The following is a 7516-nucleotide window of genomic DNA, read 5'->3' on the forward strand; positions in this document are numbered from 1 at the left end:
ATTGAATCCAGATGCTCTTGTCCCATGCTTTAACCACTGAAATATGTGAAGAAAAGAGAGAGATTAAGACAGATGGTCCAGATGGGTAGATATTCTTTCTAAGGCAGATGTTGCTGCCATACACACACACACACACACACACATATTGTCCTTTTTCCTGTCCCCTTACACTTCCAAATCCCTAAAAATGCCACGCAAACTGGGAAATCCCATTCTTCAGCCAGCTAACAGATGTGTGGTTAGGATTTCTTCTTGGGGATCCTGGAATATGTGTGGGCTTGAATCTCACTGGCAAGAGAGGAATGCGAAGGCAAGTCTCTCATATCCTGGGAGACTTTTAATCCATGACCTAGTAGATGAAACTCAGTGCCTGTGGGAGAACTCAGCATCTCCTCCCCAAGAGCTGTTCTGTGCCAAGCCCAGTCCAGTGCTCTGAGAGCACCTACTGACACAACTGGTGAGAGCGAGATGAATGAAAAAAAAGTAGTTTGTGAAATCTGATGGGATTAGATGGGAGCATCGTCAAAACTTAAATGGGAAGAGTAGAGGCACTGCATTTTCTCTTCCAAAAGAAATCCTCTTTCCTCTTCCCATATGCCCTGGGAATGCCATGTGCCTTTTGTAAGATAAAGATTTATCTGCATCAAATGGACTGTTAATTTATCTCCATCAGCTTCCTTTCAGACATTACTTTGTACTTAGCACTAACAATGGCAGTCATATTTAGGGACATTATTTTTTAATAAGAAGCTTCTCTACTGTGTTGACCTCCAGTGTTTCAGTGTTGTTTTGTTCCCATGAGTCTTCATCCAGTATTTAATGTTTCCAGGTCTTCCCTGTTCAGTATCCTCTCTAAGGGATCTTTGCTACATCATCTGGGTACTCTGTGTCCCCTCTTGTGAGCCACAAGCACTCCTGGGTGTGTTGGACAGCTTCTGATTTATATTCTCTGTTGTAATCACTGCTGTGTTACATCTTTCCTTTTTGTGTCACATCTACTTGTCCATGCCCCATCCAAGACTCAGCTCACAGCAAGGCTCCATCACATGTAACACACACCATCAGAATCCTCAGGCATCTTCAGGCACAGTCTTAAACACAAAAAAAATACCACCACTGGCTTAGGACAGCTCTGAGCCACAAGCTGCTGGGGTGTACTGGGAAGTCTAATTACATGCTTGTCCTGTTCTTTTATTTTTTTCCTGGGCATAGACTATTGTCTACTTCTACTTCTGAAATCAGAACGTTATTCTCTTGTCTTAGCTGGGTTTACTCACTATTGATTTTGAGGCTATTGGTTTCTTGAGCAGCAAGAGAAACTGGATATTGAATGAGCATGCAACTGTTCTACTGCCTGTCACTGTGGATGGCGAACTGCAGGTGCTAGGGCATGATCCTGGGTTTGGGTTTTTTTTGGCCTGAATCACTTTCCAGACAGTTTGAGAGTCTCAGATCCAGAAATTCCAGCGTGGTGGCTAGAGCTCCAGACTCCACTTGATTAACAAAGCTGTCCCTGTGAAGCACAGACCCCAGGGAGCTGCAGTCTTTCCAAAGAGCAGGGCTTGGGCTAGCCACACTGCTTTCCACAGCTGGACATGGCTACTCCTATTCTGCAGAAGCTGCCACCCACACAGGCAAATGTGAGCTAGATGGATCTCCGTCTGACTCAGTACTTCTCTTCTTATCCTCTCCTGTGAGAAAAACTGTCCTTTGGCACAAATGCTATCAACAAATGATTTGTTCTCAATTATATGTATCAACTAAATCTGATTAGTAATAGCAGCAACAGCATCAGAGCAATTCCATCATTTCTAGGCAGTACTGGAAGCAGTAGATGTGTAATAGTAGCTCGAAAGATGGCCAGAAGAATGTAAAGTTATACAGATCCTAACTACGTTGTAAATTGGAATCTTAAATTTTAGGCAGATTAAAAATCTTAATTAAAACCTAGGGCTGCGTGTATTTCATCATAAATTTATGGAGAGGGAAAGGCTGTTCAGCGAAACTAGATAGAAGGTGTTCAACTAATTCTGACAACACCACTTAGTAAAAAATACTATTTGTGCAATGTTTGATTTAATCAATTGATTGTATTGTATGGGGTTTGCTTTGGTTTATTTGGAAAAATAAAATTGAAACATTTTGAATTTATAATTTGACCAGAGTGACTTTATTCAATATCAAACTCTTCTGACAAAGTGCTTCACTGACTGTGCTCCTGGGACGGATTGTAATCATTGGAATGGACTCCCATCTGTCACTGGGATGCCTCCCATCCTGAGGCATCTTACAGCTCTGCATGTCATCTGTAACTCAGTCATGGACCTTGAGGCGAGGATACTTGAATCTCTGGCGCTATAAAGAGATGTGCTATGACAGTCAAGTGATGCTAAAGGAATCTTTTCTGCTCAGAAATGTTTCAGCATATCTGGCTTAAAGAAATACCCAGAAAGTCCCTCTTCTGCAAAAGAGGTGTTGAGGTCATGTAATCCCAATGTGTGAAGCCTGTACAATGCAGAATTAAATTGTGCAAATTCATATAAGGTGACTTTGAGTCTCCCAACTGGAGAAACCTGATCCAAAACCTATTAAAGTCCTGAAAAATATATTCACCAATTTCTTTGGGCTTTTAAACAGGCTCTGAGGACTCTGGTTACTGAGAAGCAATGCGGGTTTTTTTTGTTTTACCAAATGTAGACAAACATGAACTTATTGCTCAGTATTTTCCCCAACCCCCTGTTGCTGATTTCAGTTCTAAAACAACGTAAGAACATTCCTACAATTTCATTTCAGATAATGTTTTCCTGAACAGGGATAAAAGCTATTTCTACTACCTTAATTTAAGAGTTTTTACATAATCATAAAAGACTTTAATATACTAATTATTTCTGTTGAGATTTCAAAATCAGCTTCATTGTTTTGACCTTTGTCATACCCACCAGACTAGAAAGAATCAGAATGGCAATTGACTGGGAAATTTAAATGACATTTTAAAACATTTTTCCACTGTTTTCAAATATAGTAATAATTTCCTGGTATATCAATTGCTGTTTCCCAGACTTTTCTAGAATACTATTTTAAATAAAAGTTTAAGTTTTCAGTGAGGCATTCTGTGTTTTTTGACATATTTTGACACCCTTCTTTTTACAGTCATGCATTTACTTATATTAATCACTGTATAGCATGTGGAGAAGTGAAAAAATGGTTAAGTCCATTTCATCACAATTTCAGAGGTTGTAGAATTTCGTTTCCTCCTAACATGCATGGAAAACACCTCTCTGCATATTTTCACTACTTGCATCAAAATGTCCCTATTCACACTAAGTAGATCAGAGTTTCAGTATAGGATTCTCTTTACATCACCTAGAGTCTGTTCTATTCTTTGGAAACCTTATTGTCCAAAACTTGCTCAAAACTGATATATCTGAATTAAATATTTGTGCCAGGTCCAAAACAACCTTTTGCTGATGAAATAATTTTGCCAACAATATTCCAACCGATAGTCATAGCAGAGAAGTTAGTTATGAACATTTCTCCACAGAACAAAATCTTGCCTGTGTAAGAATATAACACTTGTTTAACAACCCTTGTTAAAAAAATGACGCAGTTGAATGGATGGACTTACTGCTTTACTGAAATGGAATATTTCAACTGCATAATCTCTTTCAAGTTAATAAATGCTGATGTTGCCTTATTTGAAGTGTAGGTCGGGAGAAGAATTTTTAGTGATTCTCCCTATTATGAAGGAAGACAAACTAAAATTTACAAAAGGATTTTTTTTTTCCTAATGTTTTGCTTTGACCTACAGGCTTGCTGCTCTTTGATGTTTTCAGATTTTTCAAGACTTTTGACTTTGCAATGAGAATTAACTTTGCAAAGAGAACCTACTTTCAACACAGTCTTTTACGTAAACACTGTGTTTCCTGTTTTGCTTCAAAGTAAAATGATGAAAAAATCCTAGCAGTTATGCAGTCTTATCACAACAGGTAGTATACTCACGATCGTCTCCTGCAACACAAGTGTATTGTAGACAATAGCAAAGAGCTGTGTTCTGCTCAGAGTCCAACAGCTGGCATTACAGAGCCAAGACTTTGTCACAGGAACTGCTACCTATCACATTAGTCCCCTCAGAGTCCAAAGAAAGCCACATTTTTTAGGAAGAGAATAACTTTTATTAGGCCAACAGATACAGTTGGGTGAAGCAGATATCAGATAAAGCAGATATGTTTTCAGGTAGATGAACTACTCTTTGGGTCCAAAACATAGAATATGAAGGTAATTGTAGTTGTTTGCTCTGTATTGAACTTAACTGTTTTAGTCAGTTGGACATTTGAGAGAAAAGTGGTTGCTATTTTGGGAGCAGAGGGTGATCATGACCCTGCTAAGAGTATAAGAAATGACAGAAGCTAAATGATCAGAGAACAGTAATTCCATCAAAGACCAACAAGACTTGAGATGTAAGGAAACTCAGAAGTATGTCTCAAATTCATCTAATATGGTGTCTGGTATCTGATAGAGTTATATATTTTAGATCTGTGGCCCATCTTTGATCTTGCAGTGTCAGGACTAGGACTGCAAGGTTAGAGATGGAGTAGATGTTTGGAGAATATAATTTTCCAACTGGTAACTGGGTGTTGCTGTTCTTTCCTAATTAGGTGGCACATGGTGGTTGGTTGGTTTCACCCACAGTGCTCCCCAAGAGCAGTGAATGCATTGTGTGATGCCTATGACATTTCAGGATGCACATGTGTAGGATCTATGGATCTTCTGGTGTAGCAGGCATTTATCATGAGAGTTGTGGCAAAATTTGGATCTGATTTTCTCAAGCTATCTGATTCTAGCCAGCATACACAAGTTTGCTGGAAATGTGCTTTGAATGATGGAAGTAATGATGCTAAGTGTCAAGGGAAGGAGGGGTGTTTCTAGGATAAATTGTTTCAAGGTATGATTTTTTTCCAACATAAGTTGTAACTTGTTAACATTTTTCAGTATACATTTATTGCACATTATGGTACGTGATACCCAGAAGAGGATTTTCTTTCTGTATTATAATAACTTTGTACAAGGTTTAGGTGGCTTCTTCAAATATATGATCCGAGAAGAGTGTCACTGCTGGATGAACATCATCTGTAGCTTTATGAGGGCGTGTCATGAATGTTCTCCTCAGAGCAAATGAGGTGATGTCTGTGGGTTGGTTGTATATCAGTTTTTCTAGTGTGTTTTGGATAGATGATGGTTTGTGGAAGGAGGTGTGTTGGTCTGTGGATTTTCTCCATATGGTAGTTTGAAGGTTGCTATTTTTTATGTTGACCTTGGTGTCTAGAAAGTTGATGCTGATGTAAGTTTTCCAGAGATAGTTTGATGGACAATTCTGGTCGCTGAATTTGTGGTAGAAATCAATGAGGGAATCCAAGTTTTCAGTACAGATGTCATCTATGTATCCTAGTGTATCCTAGGAACTTGCACTGGTTTGGTGGTAAGGTTAAAGTCTTTCTCTTGAGGTGACTCCTGAAGCGACTGATATCCTGGTGCTTGTATACAAGTACCTGGGTGATTTTAGTTGCATCTGTGATTTGGTGAGGAGGAAATTGTGGATGAAGATAGAAAAGATGGGCTTGATATATATAAGATGCCTGTTAGAAGGCTGGTATCACTTAGGCATGAGGGTCAGGAATAATGCTTCCCTAGTGTGGCACAGTGATGATAATACGAAATATGGTGCCTGTAAGAGGATAGTTTATGAAGCACTAATCCCGGAGAAAACATGTTTCTCTGAAGAAATCTGATTTCGTATGTAACAAAGTGTTTAAAGATGGTGCCTGCAGATCCTCATAGCTCTTCAGTGAGAGTCTCCTTGGGTTTCCTTCTGTAAGAATCTAGAAAAGCACATGAAAGTCTTAAGGTGCAAAGGGGCTTATACCGTTTTTTCCTTCTTAATTAGAAAGAAGTTTGAGCTTCAAGGTGAAAAGAGCAGAGGTCTTACTTGAATGCCTTCTCGTACGAAAGCATCAGAAATCATCTGCTATATTACTGATGTTATCCTAACTTCTCCTTTATCAAGTGTTTAATGACTAGTTGGTGACTAGATTTTAAAAACTACGTAGACTCTTAAAAAAGCCAGTTGTATCTTCAAATAAATTATTTCACTGTTATTCCTCTCCTGAAAAAATTGTTATTGTAGACTGATGTAAAACTCATTCAGGGGTGTTCAGCTCAGTATAATGTGAAATTATTTTCATGGTTATTTTGCAGGGGATGGTGGCTAGTTTACTTACTTTTTTTTCTCAGAAAAGTTGAGACACACTTAGAGAAACAATTCCTCCAATTCTCCACAGACCACAATGCTACCAATGTTTCCGAGCATAAATGTAAGCATTTGGAAAGAAGAGATAGGGGTAGCTATCCAAGGTTGGGGTATTGCTCCATGACTTCCTGGTGGGTGATGCTGGGAAGCAGGTGCTTTCACCATCATTTCTCAGATGTGTCTCACTGTTGGTGAAGTAATTGTTATTGCACTATTTGGGTCCAGTTTTCAATGGTATCAGCTTATTTTGATAGTAATTTGTTGCATGGTGGTTTGGTATATTTCAGACAGTTTCCTTTAATTTGTTGGAGCGCGTAATCATGTCTGGTTCAGTCAACCTCTCTGGGAGGTAAATTTTCTCAGTTTCTTTGCTTAGGCAGACCTAAACAGGATATTCCGTCATGTATCAAGAGCCGAAAATTATACTGTTTTTCTACAGTCAAAATGACCTACATGGATCTGTGTCATACTCCCATGTTCTTCAAAGTCTGAGCCAGACTTCAGCTCACTTGCTTTTATCTGGACCGTTTCCCCACTGAATTTTGCAGGGCTGAAGACCTAATATACCTGCACTGCCTTTGCAACAAGCACTTCCGTAGGATTTAGGAGAATGCTTTCCACAAAGTGATCTAGTCAGGTGCATAAGATGGATCTGCTGAAGAGATAGTTGTATCTCCAAAAGCGTAAAACTGATGAGCGAAACTCCAGAGTGAGGAAAGACTACATGGAGGCAGGAAAGACTATGAATAGACTAAATGAGCAAGTATGTGAAGGGGGATTGCACCCAAATGGGACCTCCAGAGGACCATGAGAAAGAAAGAGCCTACAAACTGTAGCATGACTTTACGAGAAAGAGGTTTCAGTATTGAATGTAAGCTGAGGCGTGGGGAGCGCAGAAAGATGTTGTTCCTAATCAAGCATTGAAACACCTCTGTAGCAGACCGGCCGCCTGAGGGGAGATGGAAAGGGTCTGATCTGGTTTCAGAGGCAGCCAGTGGCCAGCACAGCTTTCTGCCATTTCTTCACCCCAGTCCTTTAAAAAGACTGAACTGTGTTGCCTGTTTTGGACAGCGCAAGCCAACACCATTCGTGGTCATTGCCAACACGGTTCGTGGTCATTTTAGCCTGGCCCGAGTGAGGAGCGAGTTAACTCGTGAAGGGTTCACAGGCCTTTGGTCCGCTGAGGACCTGGACCCACACCCGAGGGGCCAG

This window comes from Athene noctua, chromosome 1 (assembly GCF_965140245.1).
Source record: "Athene noctua chromosome 1, bAthNoc1.hap1.1, whole genome shotgun sequence".
Classification (NCBI taxonomy): domain Eukaryota; kingdom Metazoa; phylum Chordata; class Aves; order Strigiformes; family Strigidae; genus Athene; species Athene noctua.